Below are 22,047 nucleotides of genomic sequence, written 5' to 3'. Positions count from 1 at the left end.
GGATTCACCAGGAGAAGGTCCTGTCAGATAAATCTGATTTTTTTGATTGAGTGACTAGAGAATTAGCTCAGGGAAGAGCACTTATGTTATTTATTTGGATTTTAATAAAGCTTTTGATATGGTCCCACATAGAAGAATCATGAATAAAATGAGAAGTTGGGTGGGTGTGAGCATCAAGGTGGGTGGTGTAGATTAGAAAACCTGGTGATGGATAGAAGCAGTGTGTAATGGTAAATTGAAACTACTCTGAAGAGAGAACGGTGTTAAGTGGATTGCCACAGGGATCAGTGTTGGGACTGGTTCTGTTCAATATCTTTGTGAGAGACAATGCGAAAGGGATAGAAGGTAAAGTTTGTCTATTGCAGATGATACTAAGATCTGCAACAGAGTGGACACACCGGAAGGAGTAGAGAGAATGAGAAGTGATTTAAGGAAGTTTGAACAGTGTTCAAAGATATGGCAGCTGGGTTTCAATGCCAAGAAATGCAGAGTCATACATCTGAGGTGTAGTAACCCAAAAGAGCTGTTGTCTTGGGGGGTGAAGGACTGTTGTACACGGAACAAGAGAGGGACCTTGGGTTGATAGTGTCTAGCAATCTCAAGACGGCAAAGCAATGTGACAAGACAACAGCTAAAGCCAGAAGAATGCTGGGCTGCATAGAGAGGAAAAACCAGTAAGAAAAAGGAGGTGATAATCCCCTAGTACAGGACCTTGGTGAGGCCTCACCTGGAGTACTGTGTTCAGTTCTGGAGACCGTATCTCAAAAGGGACAGAGACAGGATGGAAGTGGTTCAGAGAAAGGCGACCAAAATGGTGGGTGGTCTCCATCAAATGACTTATGAGGAGAGGCTGAAGGACCTAAATATGTATACCCTGGAAGAGAGGAGGTGCAGGGGAGATATGATACAGACCTTCAGATACCTGAAAGGTTTTAATGATGCACAATCAACAACAAACCTTTTCCGTTGGAAAGAAATCAGTAGAACTAGGGGTCACAAAATGAAACTCCAGGGTGGATGATTCAGAATCAATGTCAGGAAATATTACTTCACAGAGAGGGTAGTGGATGCCTGGAATGTCCTTACAGAGGAAGCGGTGAAGACAAAAACAGTAAAAGATTTCTAAAGGGTATGGGATAAACACTGTAGATCCCTAAAGGCTAGAGAATGAAAATGAAGAAAATAGTGAATGGGGGTAACTTGCTGGTGTGGCAGTTTCTACCCTTAACCAATAAGCCTTCATACTGTTGATGCAACTCCCTTAGTGCTCTCTGCTTCAACGGCAGGGGGAAAAGAGGAAAAGGGGAATTAGATTCAGACAGCAACCAACAAAGACATTGAATTTTACAGCCTGGTAAAAAAATAAGAATGGAAGTAATTTGCTGATGCATCTGTTACTATCCTTAACCAATAAGCCTGATACATTTGATACAACTCCAAGATTGCTCTCTGTTTCAATGGCAAGAGGTAGCAGAGAATTGGACCCAAACATCAACTAACAAGGGCCCTGACTTTGATGGTCTGGGAAACTGATAAGTATAGGGATGACTTGTATAGCACAGCAGATACTAGTATGGCACTGCAGATACTACCATAAGCTTGCTGGGCAGACTGGATGGACCGTTTGGTCCTTTTCTGCCATCATTTCTATGTTTCTATGGCAGCACTTGATTCTGTCAACCATCAGATTCTGCTTGCCAGGTTGCAGCAATTGGAGACAGGAGGAGTAGTTCTTTATTGGTTTAATTCCTATCAGAAGAATTGTAAGCAGGTTTAGGGGTGCAGTGATCTGTCTGCTACAAGACACTGCCAGCTGCCCTCCCACCTTACTTGCGATCCTAAGTCAGGGAAAAGACAATGCGTATTCTCCTCAGAAATAGACTTCTATTTATCAGATTTGGCAGGACATAGCATTTAGAAAATAACAATTCCTATCTCTAACATCCTGGCCACTAAGAACCAGTTTTCCCTAAAGAAAGTTCTGTCTCATGGGTGGTAAGAAAGCCTGCCATAAACCTTAGCCTGCTTAATATGTTAAACTTAGGGCTAACTTACTCACCCGGGTCCCAACTTCAGGTGATATCTCTGTTCACCTCTGAAGCAGGCTCTGTCTGGAGAGCTGTAGAATGTGGGCAGGAGAGAGGCTTGATTCCTGGGCTTGGTACTGGCAGAGTGGGCAGGCTGTCCAGGAAAGAGACTAGCTTCTGGCTCTGGTGCTTGCTGGCTGTCTGGGCTGGTTCTCACCCTTCACAGTCTATGATTCCATTTCACTCTCTGTACCTAAGCCGGAGTCTCCTCTCTTCGATCACCTGGCCACACCTAGTCTTCTCCCTTTTTGATAACAGGGAGTACTGGTTTGCTTCTGGGCCCCCTTTCTCTTTCAGGGATGCTTCAGCTCAGGTTTCAGGGTCGCTGTCAGGATCCACTCTCCTGCTCTTCTCCCAGGGTTTGAGTTCAGGGTTTGTGCCTCTTTCTCCTCTCCCATTGGTTTCAGGGTCACTTTCCTAGGGGGTCCGTTGCTTTAGCCTCCCTGTCTTATATTCCAGCTGATAATATGCATAGGCTCATGCATAACCACGTGGTGTATGGATGGTCTTTTGCTGCATTTCAGGTCTTTCCTCACTTCTCCATTACTTCGGGGAGGTCCTGCCAAGTTGCAGGTCTTCTTCCCACTTCCATTCCTTTGGGGGGAGATCTGCAATGTCTGTATACCAAGCTGTGGGTCAGAGTGTTTTTCTCCATCTCAGACTGTCCCTCCCCCCTCTTCCTTCCAAGGATGGGGGTCTTTATGACCTCTGCATTCTTTTTTGGCCAAACCATGACTCCCTGTTATGCTTTAATTATATTGTCCTTCTGTCGGGTTTCTTTATTTAAATATGCCCCTACAAACAGGCACATCTGATAATGTATCCTTCAGTGTATCAGGACAAGGCCTCTTCATTTTCCACAGAGACAAGGTTTTAAAGTTCACCTGGGCAAAGTTCCTTCTTCCTGTGGCAGTGTCTGGAGCCTGTCAGTATTTGGCCTGTACATGGCTATTATGATTCATATTTAATTCAGTGGTAAACATGAGATATCTCCCTATAGAATCACAGTCAACAAGTTAGGTCCTATTTTTTTTAGGTTTTCTACTGATGTTAGGATCTTGCAAGAATTCACTTTGTCCTCTTTTTTGTTTAATATTTACCTTTTACTACTGTGTTTTGTTTTGGATTGATTGAATATTTATTTTCATTGTTATGCGGATAATCTGCAATTATATTTCCCAGTATCTGCGAACTTAACCAAGACTATGAGTAATATTTTGGTTTCCCTTCAAGCTATTTCTGACTGGATGAGCGACAATGATTTGCTTTTAAATACATCAAAATCAGATGCTTTATGGTCTCTAGTACAAGGGGCTCCATTAATCTTGTGTCCCTGGATTTTAAAGGAGGAAGCATTACATTTTTTGACCAGGTCTGTAATTTGGGGTTTTATTTTGATTCCAATTTAGGATTATACCCGTCAACTGAGATCTGTACTATTGAAGGGGTGTTTCGAGTTGAAATTATTATGATATATTTGTCCTTTTTTTAAGACCCTACTGATTTCCGCACCTGGTGCAGTCTTTTATCATGATTTATGTGGATTATTGTAACTCCCTGTATGTCGGGCTGCCTAAAACTAAATTACATGCCGTGCAGATCTTACAAAATTCAGCTGCCCATTTGATTACAAAGACTCTAATTCAGGAACATATATAGCCTATACTGATGCAATTGCATTGGCTGCCAGTAATGCAGTGATTAAAGTTTAAAGTTTTAATTCTACCATATAAAGCCCTTTGAAATGACACCCCCAGGTATTTGTCAGAGCTTTTCCATTGTTATATCCCTTCTAGAGTTCTACAATATTCTTGTTCTCATTTTCTTGAAGTCCCTGATTTTAAAGTGGTGCATTTCCAGTCTACCCATAGGCGTGCTTTGTCCATAATTGGGGCATCTCTTTGGAATTTGCTTCCCGAGAAATTAAGGCTTGAACAAAATTTTAATACATTAGAGAAGCAGTTAAAAAACGTTTTGTTTTGTGATGCTTTTCCTTCATGTTTGTAAATTTGTGTTTCTTTTATTGCTTATAATTTTATGTATTTTGGAATTGATTTTTGTTCCTTTATTGATGTTGTAATTTGCTTAGCATGATTTTTTATTATAGGCTAAACATACAAATTATTTTAATAAAAAAATTAATTTAGTACGTGGAAAATTTTGACTGGTAGATGGAGGATGCAAGTAACTCCCAGAAGGGTTAAACAATTGGTATCACATCCCATGCATGTCATAAGAATAACTATTGCTTATTACTGGAAGCAAACACCACAACTTGAACACTGGAGAAAGGGAAGCTGAGATTGCTTCACAGATATAGATCACACAAGCTTTCTATAAAGATAAAGAGAAAGAAAAAAGCAGTTGAAAGATAAGGACGCACCAAAACTAGAAGTTGTTACTTGTAAGCTATGAATGCACATTAATGTTAAATTCAATCCGCCTAATATGTTCCCAACATATAAGCTTAATTTACACACATAGAGGTAGATCTTTAAAAAGTATGCATGCACGCACTTTTGATCACGCAACCGGCATGAAGAAAAGTACGCCGGATTTTATAAGATACGCACGTAGCCACGCATATCTTATAAAATCCGGGGTCAGCACGTGCAAGGCTGTGCAAAATTGGCAGCCTGCGCGCGCCGAGCCGCGCAGCCTGCCTCCGTTCCCTTCGAGGCCGCTCCGAAATCGGAGCGACCTTGGAGGGAACTTTCCTTCCACATCCCCCACCTTCCCCTCCCTTCCCCTACCTAACCCACCCCCCGGCCCTACCTAAATTCCCCCCCTACCTTTGTTGGGCAAGTTACGCCTGCTTCAAGCAGGCGTAACTTGTGCGCGCCGCCTCGCATCCCTCGGCACAGGCCGCAGTGCCGGGGGACTCGGGACCGCACTCCCAGCCCGCCCCCGAACCGTCACCACGCCCCGGACCCGCCCCAGACCGCCCCTTGACCCCAGACATGCCCCCGGATACGCCCCCCCCCCCCCCTTTTACGAAGCCCCAGGACTTACGCGCGTCCCAGGGCTTTGCGCACACCGGCGCGCGAGTGCCCTGCGCGCGTAAATCCAGGAGGATTTACGCGCGCAGGGCTTTTAAAATCTAGCCCATAGTTTATTGAAATGAATTGTTACCGCACTATGATGGCACATAATTAATTTGTAATCTTTACCACTCACTTTTTCATTATCGTGCCTTGCTGTGAACCGTTGTGACGGTTATCTAACATAACGTCAGTATAGAAAAGTTTTTTAAATAAATAAATAAGTAAATGTGCTTAAGAGCGAGTCTGAGGGGTATCTCATTTGGGATGTCTATTGGACTTGAAATAGGTCTTTGCTTGATTCTTTCTAACAATAGCATAATTAGAAGAATACGTATTTATTTTCTTCCTTCCTGCATTACAGACTGTAGACATGATTGTATTGTGTTTTTATAAAGGTTTTTTTAAGTGTTTGTTCACAGTTTCTGTACTATGAAAATGGACAAAGGAGCCCTATCCTTGTTCCCATACTCTTGTCATCATCATAAAATCTTTTAATCTCTGTCTGATGTCAGAAGTATGGAAACACCTTTGAAGCTTGAGAAGTCATTTTCTCAACAGCAAAATGTGGGAAGAGAAGTTTTTACAAGTACAGTAGCCAATATGACTCGAAAGGCAGAAAGCAAGCACACACGTGTCACTTTAAAGTTTCTATTTTAAAGCAGCATAGAGATGCTTTAAGATTTGTAATATTACTTATGTTGTCGCTATGTTGTATTTGAGGTAGTGCATTGCATTTGTACCAATATTCATCTTGTATTGAGACAGACATCTTTGGAGGTGATACAAAGGATTAAAAATTGGTCCAGTCTCAGATTAGCACTTTTTCTTGGAAAAAGAATGGGACAAATTTGTATTTATTTTCTCTCTAAGGGCATCTATTTACTAAACTGTGTTTAAAACGGCCCAGATTCTTAACATGAGAAAGTTCCCAAGGGATTTGCTGAAATGCAGTACCTGAGCACCAGAGTTTAAGTAAATTCCACAGTACTGATAAGGATCATGTATTGCTGGAAGCTGAAATGTGTGCCAGCATGTGAGAGAAAGCTGTCTTGTGCCAATGAGGGTTGCACTGATTGTTGCACTGCTGAAGAGACAGAGAACTGAGAGAGAAAATGCTTATTTTAAATGTTGCTGCCTTTTTCCCTTCTACTGTCAGCATGCACCACCTAGACATGCCACTTTTTTCCTCATCTGGCAGCAGATAACAATGTCTGGCAAGCAGAGAAGAATCTATTCTCCCTTAGGCTTAATAAAATAAGACTTCAAAGAAATTTACAGAGCTTGCTTCTAGAAAATAGGTCTGTAATATGTATATACTTACCTTTTTGATACTTTAAGATTCATTTTGAATTTTTTTCTTAGTATTGGCTACAATACCATTGAGAACCTTCCCATTGCCAAAGTACTGGCACAAAACGTGATGTGATCTGTAAAGTGATTCATAGTTATGTGAATTGTAGAATTCTGACACATGTAAAGCACAAGTCCTGTCTTCATATGACTGCCTTGGAATGCACAAAGCAGGCCTTGTTTGTTTTTAATAGCTGGTTCTGTCTATAAACCAGCTTTAAAATATAAGGCATTACCATAGACGACAAGTGGCAAACCAATATTGACAGGGCCACAACACATGATCAGCATTTGCAGGTGTGAAATCTGCAAATGCGCCATAAGTGCACATTTCTAGCTTTAGATCTTATTCTATAAAGAAGTTTCAAGGTTTGTGATTTATTTTTTGCTCTTTTTGAATTCAATTATAATTGAGAATCAACAGTCAATATACACTTTGTTATTCATAAATACTTGGTGTTCAAAAAGAAGAAAAGTATTTAGTTCCTTGCATTGTCATTCATTTTTAATAATTTAGTAGAAAAATAAATGCACATATATTAGACCCATGGTGGCATGCACACAAAGGGGTTTGGGTATCAGTGGATGGCGTTGCTCATGCAATTGGAACTACGGACTTTGTTGTTGGATGTCATAAAACCTGATAAAGCATACTGTGCTTGTTAGGGCGTCTTCTATGCCCTTTTACCCCAGGACATGCAAAATAGCTTGCGCACTGCAGGATATACTCTGGATTGGCATTAATTAAACGACATGTACCTTATCTTTGCTTCTCTGGGGGTTTGGGACTCGCTTGTCCTCCTGTGGGGGGGGGGGGTATAAGGGGTGGGTGAGAGTGGGATTGTGTGAATGTGTGTGGCTGGCTAGTGGAAGCGGAGTGCAGAGGGCTGCTATAACGGGGGTCCGTGATGGGAATAGCTTATCCTAAGGCGCTTTTGCCTGACTGCACGTTATAACGAAATTACTATGTCTAGGAATTTTAGACTGCTGATGTCTTTTTATTTGGAATTATGTGCGGTCTCTGATGCGCTGGAGTCGCTGTTCTGATTGTGAACCCCCTGAAAATGTTAAAAATTATTTGAAAAAAACAAACAAAGGGGTTTGATTCATTACAAATCTAAAACTTGTGAGCAGTAGCACCAATCAAAGCTTGATTCCTAGCTACTATCCATTCATGCATCTTTCAGAAACATTCATAATTAAATTACCTTAAAGTACACAAAAAAAAAATCTATCAAAAGTAAATCATTCACTCACGTCATGCTTGGATCGAAAAAAATGCTTGACATAATGGCTTCCTGCACTTGAACAGCTCCCAAAAGGAAATTTTCATAGGGAAAGGAGGTGTGCATAGGAGAGCGAGTGTGCTGGAGTTGAAACCTTGAAGAGGTTTCTTGTGTTAATTCAACGCCTTTTCTGGGCCTGATATATTAAGGTTATTCCCCCCTCCTCCCACCCCCATTCTGTACCTGATGTAAAAGAAAGTAACTGTAAGATATGAGCTAACTTTTAATGCATATTTTTTTACTGACACGCAGAAAAATGAGTTAACTCCCAGTGCAGTAGGGCTGGTGGAATACAAAGGCATCAGGAGTTTAAAAAAAGCGCACTAACTCATAAATGTGCACACAATAATATGTAGTTCGTATAAAACATTATGCATTCAAACTAATCATGCTTATTTGCAGAAAACATGTTTTCTGCACAAACCAAGATTTTTGCAGTAGAAAACATGTGTCAAATGTGGTCTAGGATCACACTAGGCACCGCACCATCAACAAACACTAGCCTTAGAAATGTGAGTTAACTTTACTCCACCTCTGACCCAGAAATTAAATTAAATTTCCAGCATTAAGAAAACATTACTTAAGCCTTCAGAGCTTTAATGTAGCTCCCTGCTTGGGGAGTAATAGTGATTGTCTGCATTAACATGTGATTTATAATGAGGAGCCTTAATTTATGCAAACATTTTTGTACACTAAAATCCTTATTAAATCATAAATATAATTATGTGCACAAATGGGGAGTATATATGTGCAGGAAGTCTAGCATATGCATGCACACCTTATTATATTTATTTGCCAGAGGGAGAGATAGTTTGCCTGTAGCAATCCCTCACTGGGAATTGAATGCGGGCTCTTGTGCGCAGGGCCTATTGCTCTGACCACTAGGCTACTACATCAACCTCTCTAACCCTATGGGAAAAAAAAGCTTAGTAAATTAGGTCTTCTGTGTGCTGCCATAGCTCCAGTATAAGTGCATATATTTTTATGTGTATTTGCATAGGTTACATACACATCCTCTAGTCTAGAGGTAGCTAAGGGATGGGAGTGGGGGGAAGTCTCCTCCCCTTCCAACAGTATCAATCTCCCAATCTGTCAACCCTGTCACCACCACCAGTCTCTCTCTCAACCCTATCCTGTCCCCACCAGTCACTCAGTCTCTCTATCTCTATCCCATCCTCTTCAACCATTCTCTCCCTCAGTTCCCCACAAGTCTTTCTCAATCCTCCCACCCTGTCCTCAATTCCTCACCCGTTCCTCACCACTTTCTCTTTCAGTCCCTCCACTCTGTGTCCACCAGTCTCTTTTTAATCTCTCCACCTGTGCCTATTTTACGTATTCTCTGTGGTATGAGATACCATCCGTATATACCTTTTAACCATTTTCTAATATTATTGTCTCTTATTTTATGTGTGCTTAGTTATGATTTCACTATTATAAATGGTATATAAAAAATTAAATTAAATACCAATCTCAGTTCCCCCAGTCTCTCTCTCTTCAATCCCATCCTGGTCCCCCAGTCTCTTGATCCTCCTACCACTCTCTCAATTTCCCTAACCTATCCCCACCAATTTCTCTCAATCCTCTACTAATCTCTCTCTCATCTCCATCCTGACCCCATTTTACAATCCTCCTACCAGTCTCACTTCCATTCGCCAATCCTGACCCTAATAGTATCTCTAAATGCTTTGCTCTGTCCCCACCTGTATCTAACCAGCATCTCCTTCTCTCCCCTCCCCCCACATGCTCATCCCAATGTCTGTCTTCAGTCTCACTTTCCCCATCAGTCTCTCTCTCAATCCCCCACCCTCTCCATATTAGTCTCAGTCTCAGCAGTTCCAACATAACATTCTCCAACTCCCACTAAATGACAGAGACTCACCGGTATCAACATTAGCATCTTCCATCTCATTTTTTTTTAACTCTTTTCCCTCCCTCTCTCTCCAGCACCAGTCTTCTCTGCCCCCACCCCTCTTACTCTCTCCCTCTCTGAGTCCTTCTCTCTGGTACTCCGACTCTCTCACATACACCCTCAGCTATCAATACTTTCTGTATCTCACATATATATGCACATCCTCCCAAAAGTCAACCCTTATCAAGTTACTCCCTTAACTGTCCCCTTGTGTGCCTCTCTCAAAACTTTCCCCTCTCAATCACCATCTCTGGCTCTCTCACCCCTCCTCATTATTGTTGCTCTGATGGGTGGACCCTTGACCCAAGGTGGGGTTGACAATACCCACAGAGCAAGCCCTACGGGTCCCCACCGTTGGGAGGCAGAGCAGGCTTGGACACGGAGGCTGACTGGAGATTCGCCACAGTACCAGCCCACGTTCCCTCAGGTTGAGCCCATGGGTGCCGGGGCCTGCTGGCTTAGGCGGGCCTCCGTGTGACGACTCCTAGTTGGTGTAGACAAGGGTATGCCAGAGACCAGCAGAGGTATTGGAGGGCCGAGGATGGTCCGGACGAGGCAGGATTCCAGAGATCCAGACGCCAACAGGAACAGAGTGGAGCAGGTGGTGTCCAGGTAATGATAGGCCAATGCCTGAGAGGCCAGGTCTGTAAGATACTGAAGGAGAGTCCAAGGCAAGCTGGAGTCAGGGCAAGTGGCATGGAGGCAAGGTACCAGAAGCAGAGCTGAGGTCAGAGGCAGGAGATCAAATCATGCAGAGAATCAGTCCAAGCATAGTCCAGACGAAGCAGAGCTCAATACCAGAGAATCAGTCCAAGCATAGTCCAGATGAAGCAGGGGTCAATACCAGAGAATCAGTCCAAGCATAGTTCAAACAAAGCAGGGGTCAATACAAGAGAATCAGTCCAAGCGTACAAGGAGGAGGCAAAAAGAAGAAGTAGGAACAGGAACCAGGAACAACAACAGGAACAGGAGACAGGAATGATGACAGGAACAGGAATCAGGAACCAGGAACAAGCAACGAGCACACGAACAATCGTGGAGACCTGTTGCCAAGGCAGGGATGACATCACTGGGCCTTTTATACAGAGGCCCAGTGATGTCATCATCTGGGGCTGTGGGCTACTTTCCCGCCATGGCCCTTTTAAGAGTGCACGAATTGCGCGCACACATGCCTAAGCCAGGGCCCAGAGGAAACAGGACGGCGGTGTCATTCCGCGGCCGTGAGGGGAGACCTGCCGGGCGCAGGGAGGAACCTCGGAGGAGTCAGAAGTGGCAGAGGCGGCTGCAGGCGCTCAGGAACGGAGGCGGCTGCCCACCGCCGCGAGAGAAGGTGAATCGGAGCTGGCAGCTGGATTCCTGGGGTGAGTAGGCCTGGGCATGGGCCTACCTCAGCTGGGATGCGTAAAACTATCACACCTCGAGCTTCAATTCTCCCCCATCCCTGCCCCATAATTCATTCTGGATTAGTACTCTTCTTCTCCCCTTTCACCACCTCTGACTCACTCACCCTCTCACCTTCACTACCTATGGCTCGCTGTCACCATCTCACCCTCCTTCCCCCTTCACCACCTCTGACTCTCTCTCTCGGTCACAAACACACCACACACACACCAGCACCACTTCTGCCCCACTCTGATATCATTTATTTTTTCACTCCCCCAGTCATCACCACTGGCTTTCTTGCATATTTACCCCCAATTTTCTCAAACCCCTTTCTTCCTTTCCCTATTCTTTTGAACCCCCTCCACTTCCCAAAAATGGCTCTCATACAACACCATATCTCAGTCCTCTTTCCTTACTCTATTTCTCCCACCCAGCCCATGTCCCCTCATACCTGTTGCAGAAGAGATGACAGCCTGGAACTTGCTGACTTAAGGAAGATGGGGAGGGAAACAATATTCACCCATGGCAAAAGCTCTACCTTATGCTGCCCCCCCTCCCCAACTTTGCAATATTCATCTTTTTTCACATCACTCCAGAAGCATTCACCCCTCTTACACCACTTCTCCTCCAAGCACTCACATCCTTCACCTTCCCCAACATTTAAGTCATGCACTGTCCCCTTGACTGTTCATCAACCTCATTCACCCCCTCCTCCCCTCCCCCCCCTTTCATTTGCCCAAATCATTCTGGCCTGACTGGAGCTCTGGTGATTGTTCCTCCACTCTGCTGTCAGCTGAATCCCAAGTCTTGGAAGCACAGTTAGCTGCTGGGCCTGAGGCAGTGCGTACATTCAGGCCCTTCCCCTCAGACAGCAGACCAGAGAAGAACCCTCTACTCCAGGCAGCAAAGAGGTGGGGCTTTTGGACAAGAGGCGGGACTGTCTCCTCTTTGCTGTCTTATCCTGCTGCTTCTCTCCCTCCTATTCTCCAGAGCAGGGATGATCAAAGAAAAACCTCTGATCCCTGCTCTAGCCCCACCCTTCTGTTTTTGCAGCAAGCAGCAGCACGGTGAAGTCAGGAACAGAAGGGATGGAACAGGGAGCGGAAGGGATTTTCTTACTCTGTTCTATTTTGTGTGACTCTTGCTCCAGTCCTTCCCCTCCAGTCATCTGCAGTGTTGCTTAGTTGCCATATGGCTGGAGGGCAAGAGTCACATTTTGCTCATGAAAATGCCACATGAGGCTCCTCAGCCACAAATTGGCCACCCTTACCCTAGCCACATGCACACTGCCTACAACTCCCAGCCACACACAGCCTGCCATCCCCATTCTTACCTCCAGCCTCCTTCCAAGCTATACACACCCTGCTACCCCATCCAGCCACACATACACATACCCTACCATCCCCATACCCTTTTCCTCCTCAGCCACATACATATCCTCTGCCACCCCCATTATTAGCCCCATCCCCCTCAGCCACTTACCCCTACCATCTCCACCCTAACCACATACACCACACCACACAACACGTAAAAACTTTAGAATAAACTGATTTGTTTATTATTAAATTGAATCCATCTAAAAATGTGCCAAATATTTTAATTTGCACCATGAAAACACAGATAAACTCCTATTTTTATTACCCACCAAATATGCCTGAAAAATATACTCTTACATTTTCAATTTATAAACCCCTAGGATCAGAAGCCCTACATATGTACCAATGAGTCCTTGAAAAGGCAGAGCTGTCACGTGGCCAAAAGAGTGCCTGGAAATATACGTTTCATTAAAATTAACATTTTAAAAGTCCACATAGAATTAGCCAAGTTTAGAAATTTCTATAGGCAGAAGCTGCTTTAACATGATTTGCATTAACCTATTTTTTTAATATCAGTGAGCTGCTTTGCATGAAATTGTTACAGCTCACTAAAAAGATGTTTTGTATTATACCGTGTTGCATTTGTATTATCATTAATGCAGACTAATGCACTAAAGTAGGTTAAATAATACAGTGATAAAAGCATGCATAATGCATGCTAATACTTGTGTCAGCATTAACAAACTTTAGTACATAGACCCCCTAGGTGTCACAGTTGAATTTGCAAAAAAGAATATTAATTTTAATTTGAACCACGAAAGGTCACTGGTACCCACTAGTTCAGATCTAGAAAGTTACTCAACAAGAGAAGAGGAGGGAAAAAAATCCAATAGTATATTCTTAGAAAAGAGAAAAAATGTATTTTATTTATCTGATTTTTTTTTTTTTTATCAAATCATGTTTATTTAGTTTTGAAACAAAGAATATAGAACCACAGAAGAACGTATGGTGCATAAGTGTATCTGTTTTCATACCATAATCATGGCCGACCAATCTCACAATAACACAGTAACATGTTAACCCATACCCACCCTCCCTCCTCTCCCCCCCAGCACTGATAGATGGAAGAACAAAACAGAACAATACACCAGACAACAGGGTGCACATAATTATAGTCCAGCAGTTCGAGATCTCTGGAATTATATTAATAAACAAAGTTGTGGTCACTAAAACGAGTCACAAGTCCAAGCGATTGAGAAACTGACTCTTTGAGTCCTGAGGTAGAGACATGATATAAGGCATCCACATAGCGCTTAATTTCCATCTGGCATTCGGAGACATATGGGGTTGTTGGTTAGAGTTTCCATGGTGAGCAAGTGCAGGACCGAAGCCTGCCATGCCGTCATAGAAGGGCTTGTAGGGTTCCTCCAATCCATCAGAATAGCTTTACAGGCCAACAGAAAGAGTTTTGTTATCCAAAGCGATTGCATGGAGTGTCCCTGGTAGATAGGAGGGAAGATGCCAAACAAAGCCACGAGTGGGGAATAGGGAATCCCTGTGGAAAGGACGTTTCTGAGATAACGGAATATCTGCTTCCAAAACCTTTGTATATTTGGGCCACGCCAGAGAGCGTGGCCCAAATGGGCTCCTGGGACTTGGCATTTGATGCAGTTCTCGGTAGCCATGATCCCCGCCCGGAATGCCTGATGTTGAGAAATGTACATCTGATACAGGATCTTGTAGCGGGTCTCGCATAATAAAATGTTGGTGGTCACTTGTGGGGTGCGTAGTACGGCCTTCCTGAACAGAGCTGGCAGAATGACCTGGGAAAGATCCATTTGCCACTTGAGGCGGATTGCATCTGTTGTCCAAGGTTTATGCCGAGACTCCAAGTACTTATAATAAAAAGAGATGGAGCGTTTCCTGGGGCGATCGATGTCAAACCAGTTCGTAAGAAGGACCAGTTAGAATTAGTGACGTCCAGGTCCCCTTGGGCATGGATATAATGGCGAGCTTGATAATATTGCAGGTAGTCAGAGGAGGGAATCCCAAACGTTCGACAGAGAGTGGGAAAATACATAATTGAGTCGTCCGCTTGAAACAGTTGATCTACGCATTTCAAGTTTTTTTGCTCCTAATCCTTGAAGCGAGACATTCCCATGCCAGCTGGAAACTCCGCGTTGCTCCGCAGTGGTAAATAAGGTGATATCTCGCGGCAGATTCCGTCTCCATCTTGTCTTCTAAATTTGAAATCCTCTGCTCCGTGGCAGACATTTGGCTCTGGATGGCATCAAGTTGTTCGCTTACCCCAGTCAGTTGAGAGGAGATCTGGGTGAATCTGCCCTCCAACGCGGCTATAATCGCCGCTGCAATATCCGTCCCCGCCGAGTCTGGGCCGTCAGGGGCCGCGATTTGATCCGTGGTGTCGGCCATTTTCATGTCGAGCCCTTTCGCCTTCTCTTTTTTCCCGGCTTTGGACGCCATCGTGGCGAATTCGCGCTGCAACGGGGTGCAGCCAAATCTCTGGCCGTAGGTGAATCGTCTAATGCAAATTACAGGCAGAATTACCAGGCGTAAAGGATAGTTTGCCAGCATTTTGTGGAGGGGGGTCCTCGGAGCGATCGGAATTGTGTCTGCTCACTCAACCAGCATCATGTGATCTCTCTATTTATCTGATTTTTATATCTTGAGGACCTCAGATGTGCCCCTTTTTTTGTTAAATAACGGGGCACACCTTTGGGAGCTGCTGAGGCCAAGCAAACTCATTAGAGCAGTTCTTCAGAAGAGGAGGAAGCAACCTATCATTAGGCCAAATAGGATCAATTTCACAATCATTCAAATAACATAAAGATTTGCTGTTACAATCAATTAAAAAAAAGTTACTGAAGCAAAAATATATATGTAGTGCAGTGACAAAAATTACTTCTTCAAAAATACAATCCAATCAGCAAATAGTCTAGTACAAAAACACAGGACAGTCATACATGAATATTCCAAGTCTCCCTGTAGCCTCCTTTGCGTCCAAAACTTTCCCAGAACCAATGGATTCTTCCTTGATACTTGTAATCTCAGCAGCCTATTAATATGATTCTCTCCTCCACTCATAGGACTGGAGCCCTCCATCAGTGGCAGACTCCTCAGAAAATGCAGATTAAAAAAATACTTCATCACAAAAATGAAATGCAGCCAAATATCTAGTAAATTCCTAGAAAACCTCTACATAACCTGGATCACACAAAGACTCACAGAGCACTAAGGGCCACATTTTTAAAAGCCCGTACGCGCAAAAGCTGAGGGGATACACAGGTGGCCGGGCTGTGCTTGCGCCGTGCATATTTTACAAATGGCCCAGCCACACACATATCCCCCAATATGTGCCAAAGTGCCAGGCTATGTGAAAGGGGTAGGTTGGGGGGCAGGCCAGGGGCCGACCGGGACAGTGGTGATTAGGCCCTGTCCCGTATAAGTGCACGCCCGGCAGCCAGCCGGCATGCGTAACTTACTTCTGCTCATTGGAGCAGGTAAGTTATAAAACAAAAACAAATAGGGTAGGTAGGGATTAGGGGTGGGGAGAAGAGGAGAGGAGAGGAGAGGGGAAAAGGTAGGAAGGTTAGGTAGGGGTATAGGGAAGTTCCCTCCCAGTATGCTACGTACGCCAATTATAAAATTGAGCATGCATGTGCTCGTGGATATGTATTTTATAACGCCCACATGGTATAAAATCAGCGCATCCATGTGCACGGGCCGGGAACCGTGCATGGGTCTTAAAATTGACTCTTAAGCTTTTTTCTTTTGGGGAAAAGGGAAAACTCCCACTCCAAAAACCTGTGGGTTATAGCACACAGGATCTCAAATTTGTGCAAAATATTTCTTAGTATGCAAATGAGCCCCATATCTAAATTCCATGTGAAATTTAGAAAGAGAATTTTTGCTAACAAGGATAACTACATGTCTTTGAGGTGTGGTTATTTGTTTTGCAAAAGCCAGCCTGCAAAGGACATTTTTCATAGTGATTTTTAACAAATTCATAGTTAATGAACTGCTTTGCATGATTTTGCATTACAACAGTTCATTAAATTTGAATAAAGTTTCCCACGGAGCAGACTACTTAGGAAATTTTATTATTTGCAAACACACATAATTTTGCTCTTCATATGCTAAATGCTGAAATTGTACGTTATTTGCAATAATGCACACTATTTGCTTTTTTGCATGTGAAGTGCCATTTGCAAAATTATGCACAATTTAATATATCAGCCTTTTTAGTACAATAAAACAAAATAGGCCCACTATGTGTGTGTAAAGTGGCCTTCCCACTGGAATCAATGAGAAGCAGGAGAAACCTTCAAAGAGTAGGCTAGCAGAGCCATTCTCGCAGCTTTTACCATGAGATTGGACCCCAGCAGCAGGAGATGACGTCAGGGTAAACGCAATTCCTGCTGCCGCCCACTCCAAAACTGGTGACCTAAGAGAGAAGGAGGAGACGGTGGTTGACAGTGGACTCCATCCTATGGTGGCTGAAAAAAAGGCCTAGGCCCTATGGGTATGTGTGTTCCTAGCCATACCCATAGGGCCTAGGCCTATGGGTATGCTAGCTCCTCCAAGGGGAGGAGCTAGCATGTTATAATACTCCGTAGGCGGAGCTAATGGTCTGTAGTGGTTGGCTCCCACAGAGTGGCAGATGAAATACCACTCTATAGTGTAAGGAGTGACACTAGTAGAATTGGTGAATCCTTGGGCCGATGGCAGATGACAGCACCCCCAGGAGGAGATCCTGAGAGGGACCACTGGCTAGGCTGGAGTATGAGACAAACACAATAGTTCTTTATTAGACTGGAAGCTGGGCCACCAGAGGTGGCAGTAGTGAGTCGCTGTGTCCGGCAAGGCTGAAGTCCTTCTGATACTGGAATGATAATCTCTGGGTCGCTGAGCTGTAGAGAGAGACTAGAAGTAGTGAGTAGACAAGGTATACTGGATACAAGATGGTACACTCACAATAGTAGATGTCTGCAGTAGTCTCTATGCCACAGAGAATCTTCAGTACATTCAGGAACAGGAGCCATAGGCGAGCACTGGTTCTCACAAACAGTCTGTAATAAGAACTCACAAATGCTGGATATGAAATGGCTTCTGAAGTAGAAGAGAGTCTGTATAAGATTCTAGAAACATGGGCCCTTGTGGAGCGAGTACCGATTCCTATATAACAGAACTCACTGTGAGCATGCCCGTGGTTGCTTCCAGGAAATGAGAAGTCTTCCGAGTGTTCTGGCAATCTGAAATCAAGAAGAGAGAGCAGAGCTCTCATGGAGCGGGTACTCTAGATAAGTTAGAAGCAGAGTAGCTTGACAAAATACAATCAAGAAGTAAGATTCGCCTCCTTGCTAACTCGTTAGAGGTTAGTAAGCAAAGACCTTTTAAAGTGCAGATGGATGACATCACAACGGGAGGACGCCCCCGAGGTTCGCGCCCTTGCAGGTTCAAAGTCAGGAGCGAACGCACGCACACGCCCTTACGTCCTTAGGAACATGGCGGTTTCGTAACGTCAAGCCAGTTCGGAGGTTCCGACAAGATGAGGCTGGAGAACTCCATATTCGCAGCTGTCTGTCAGACCCGGAGGGAGTCGCCACCGGAGTAGAGAAGGTGGAGCGAGGGTGAGAAACAGGCACGAACGCAACAGTGGGGGACTGCCTATGTATATATGCAGATGGGTGACTACCTGCCTAGGTATATGGGTGACTGTTTGTGTGTATGTTGAAGAGGGGTGAGAGCCTGTGTGTGTATATGAGAGGGTGGGTGGGTAAGGGTGCGTGTATGTATGGCTGGGTAGGTGAGTGGGGTATAAATTTGTGAATATGGGTGGGTGGTGTGTGTGTGTGTATGAGAGAGCTGGTGGTGTATGTATGAGAGGGCTGGTGGTGTGTGTGTGTGTGTGTGTATGAGAGGTGGGGGTGTGTGTATGAGAGGATGGGGGTGTGTGTGTGTTTGTTTGAGAGGGTGGTGGGTGTGGTGTGTATATATTGGAGGGTGTGTGTGTGCATGTGTGTATGAGAGAGAGTGCCTATGCACATGTGTGTGTATGTGTGAGAGTACCTGTATATATGTGTGTGTGAGAGGTTAAAGTTTGTGCACCCTTTTCCAATCTACGACAATCTCAGGAGGACTAGAAATCTAAAGTTTCCAGGTATGGAGAGTAGGAGATATTTTTTTTTAATCCTTGTTAGTTCTAATTATTGGATGTGATGTAGCTGCTGTTTTCTAATATTTTATTAGTGTTTGGTAATATTTTAAACATTTTTATACATGTTTTTAATTGGTTGAATTTATCAGCAGATTTGACATTCCTTTTATTGGTATGTTTAATGTTTTATATTTCTTGATTGTGTTTGATTTGCTTACAGAGTTTGGTTTCTTGTGATTTCCAGTTCAGTTTTGATCTGCACGTTTCAATTTATATTTTATGATCTCTTTATTCTGTATTTGGTGAGAGTCTATCTATGTTCTACTTGGGTGACTGAGGCTATAGGTATTCTGCTAGCATGTAGTTTCTGTGTAGGGATTCACAACAACCTGGCATTCATTTGTTTTCCTAATAGAAGGTGTATTGGTGTTTAGGGCTGATGTAATATTTGTAGTATGGCCTTTTCATAGGTTGAGTGCTGACAATTATGATATGGAAGGTTTACTATATTGGAATTATAGTTCAGTTTATTCCTGACTTTCTATGGGCCAAATCCACCCAGTGCACTTTACCATAGGCCTAATACCATATGGGATCCAGTAAACCGCCTTGATTACTATGAGAAAAGTATTTTATTAAATCTATTAAACTATTATTATTGAAAGTGTGGTTTTTTTGCAGTGTATGTGTTATGGTTAAGCGGTGTTTGGGTGGATTCTTGGGTACTGTGGCAGATGACCACGCCCACGGGGAGGAGCCCTGCGAGGCGCCGCAGTACTGGGCTAAACGCAGGATGCACAAACACAGAGTTAGTTCTTTATACAGCTTGAAGTATACCACCAGATGTGGCAGTAGTGAGGTAGTCTGGATATAGCAGTATCAGGACCCTCGGCAAAGGGAACCCTTCTCACCCCGTTGGTATAGCGGAATTCCGGTGTAGGTTTCCCAGCAAGGCAGTACTGTGGATGAGACAGACTGAGAGTTAGATTACTCACTATATGGTTGCTGTAGGTATGCAATTCCACCAGGTTGAAGAAGATGGTACAGGCACCGAGGCAGGGAGAGCAGGCCCTCGAGGAGCAAGTACCTGATCCCTATAAGGCACCTGAAATAAAGCAGAGGGCCCCCGTGGAGCAGGTACCCAGGTTAGCAATTACCCCGAAGAGCAGAGAGAGAGTTTCCAGCGGCAGCATGGAAGCGGCAGAGTAGCTTAGACCGGCCGAGACCAATCCTGATCCACTGTTTGCTAACTCAATGAGCTAGCAACATAGTACAGGCTATATACCCGGATGGCGTGACGTCAGTAGAGGGGAATGCCCCTGAGGTTAACGCCATTGCTGGAATAAAGACGTGGGTGGCGTGCGCGTGCTCACCCTAGTAGGCCCTTGGGAGGAGCATGGCGGGAGGCAGCACCATAGCCGTTCCGGGGACACCGGAGAGGTCGGCTTGTAGATGTGGTGGCAGCCATTTTCCCTAGGGATACGGGAGGAGCCATGAACAAGGTGAGGCAAACGGAGCGAAGCCGTCTAGCACCGACAGACGCAACAGTATGCCTATATAATATATATGTTGTTATAAGTGATATTTTTACTTCAGAAGATTGTACTTTGAATGTCCATTTTCCATATACAATCTGCCTTTTTATCTTGGGGAAGTTAAGACATTTTAAAATGGAAAAGAATGCATAAGTTTTAATTAAGTGGGGAGGGGAGGGAAGGGGGAATGAAAGGCTGTAAGGTTTGTCTAGGGCATCTAATACCCTTGTATCAGCCCTAAGAGAAAGTGTGTCACACACACACAGACTCCCACCAGTCACCAACCTCTCCCACCCCTCAAGGGGCAGATCCTGGAGAAGAGTGAGAGGCAGGCAAAAAGGAATGGAGGAGTTCTATTTCTAGACCCAGGAGGCGGGGCGGCCCCATTAAACATTTCTCAGGCACCCCCTAGTGCAGACACTGAAGACTGAGAACAAAAAAAATAACAGGCCCAGAAACTGAGCGGTTAGAGCAGTGGGCTGCAAACAAAGGAAACCAGGGTTCAAATCCTATTTCCATTCCTTGTGACCTTGGGCAAGTCACTTCACCCTCTATTGCCTTTCCCCTGCCCTAGCCCTCGGTGATTTCACCTGCACCAGGACATGGGGGGGGGGGGGGGGGGGAATGACACCATTTCATCCTTTGCCTCAGACAGCAGACTGCCTTGAGCCGCCCATGCACAATAGGGTAGATACCTACACTTGAATAGTATGCACTGGCACTGTGGCAAAATGTCCTTGCATGTGAGATTGGCACTGTGCATCCCAACTTGTGCACATTGTCACATGCTAGGCAATTTTTGTCAGGAGTGGAAAGGGAAGAAGGAATGTGAAAGAGAGAAGAGGGAAGGAAAATGGAAAAGAAGAGTGGGAAGGGAGAGAGGTAGGGGAAAGGGAGGCATGTAGAGAGGGAGTAAGACTGCATGGGAGGTTGTTGTGAATAGTAAGTGGGCGAGTGTCAGGGTGTGTGTGTGTGTGTGTGTGTGTGTGTGTGTGTGTGTATGGCTGAGGGCAATTGAAATTGTTTCAGTTGGCAACTGGGTGGAAGTTTAACTTCTGGGTCTGAGGTGGTGTAAAAGTTAACTCACATTTCTGTTGGTCAAAGTTATTCTATTGCTGTGCCCATGTGGTAGTGTCTAACTACTTCTACCACACTGGACACGGCAATAGAAAAACATTAGCCACCAAAAATGTGTATTTACTTCACTTTAGTACATGGAAGCAGTTACGTTTCCAGAATAAGTTCTCTGGGGAAGGCATCTATAGCTGAACAATATGCATTCTGGCACTGTACATCCCAACTCTGGCATACTGTTCAGCTGCAGGTGCCCACCTCAGAGAGCTTAAATTGGAAACATTAAACATAACCCCTTTTTGGGTCTGAGGTGGAGTATCACACTGAGCATAGCAGGACCTCTTTTTCTGCCATTGGCTCCGGGAGCGCTGTTGGCAACGCTGGCTCTATTCTTCTGCCGCCGGCTTCTGGAGCACTGGCGGCAGCACTGGGTCTATTCTTTGCTGCTGCACCACCTCCAGGAAATGCCGGCGGCGCTGTTTGGCCTCTGCCACTGCAAGTCCTTGCTTTTGCTGGAAGGGTTTGCCCCGCCACATCACTGTTCCGCGCCACTGCAGGACCTTCCTGCCAGCGGCAATGGCACCCCTCCCCCTGTTGCCATCCAGGGTGGACTGCCCCCTTATCCCCCCCCCCCCCACTTAGTACACCTTTGGTAAAAATCGGCACTAATATCAGTGCACTTTATTACATTAGACCTAATGCAAGATGGCTGTCATTCACAGATTTTCAGCCCCTCAACAAATTGCCTTTTCTGAAGTATAGTATAGTTCATTTTCCCTGTTATTTGTATCTGCGCTTCGGCCTTCTTGTTATACGGTTTTTTACTAAGTTAACCCCTAAGTTTGATGTAAACCGGCCTGATATGACGCCTGTCATGAAGTTTGG

This window comes from Rhinatrema bivittatum, chromosome 5 (assembly GCF_901001135.1).
Source record: "Rhinatrema bivittatum chromosome 5, aRhiBiv1.1, whole genome shotgun sequence".
Classification (NCBI taxonomy): Eukaryota; Metazoa; Chordata; class Amphibia; order Gymnophiona; family Rhinatrematidae; genus Rhinatrema; species Rhinatrema bivittatum.
This window is presented reverse-complemented; position numbering follows the sequence as displayed.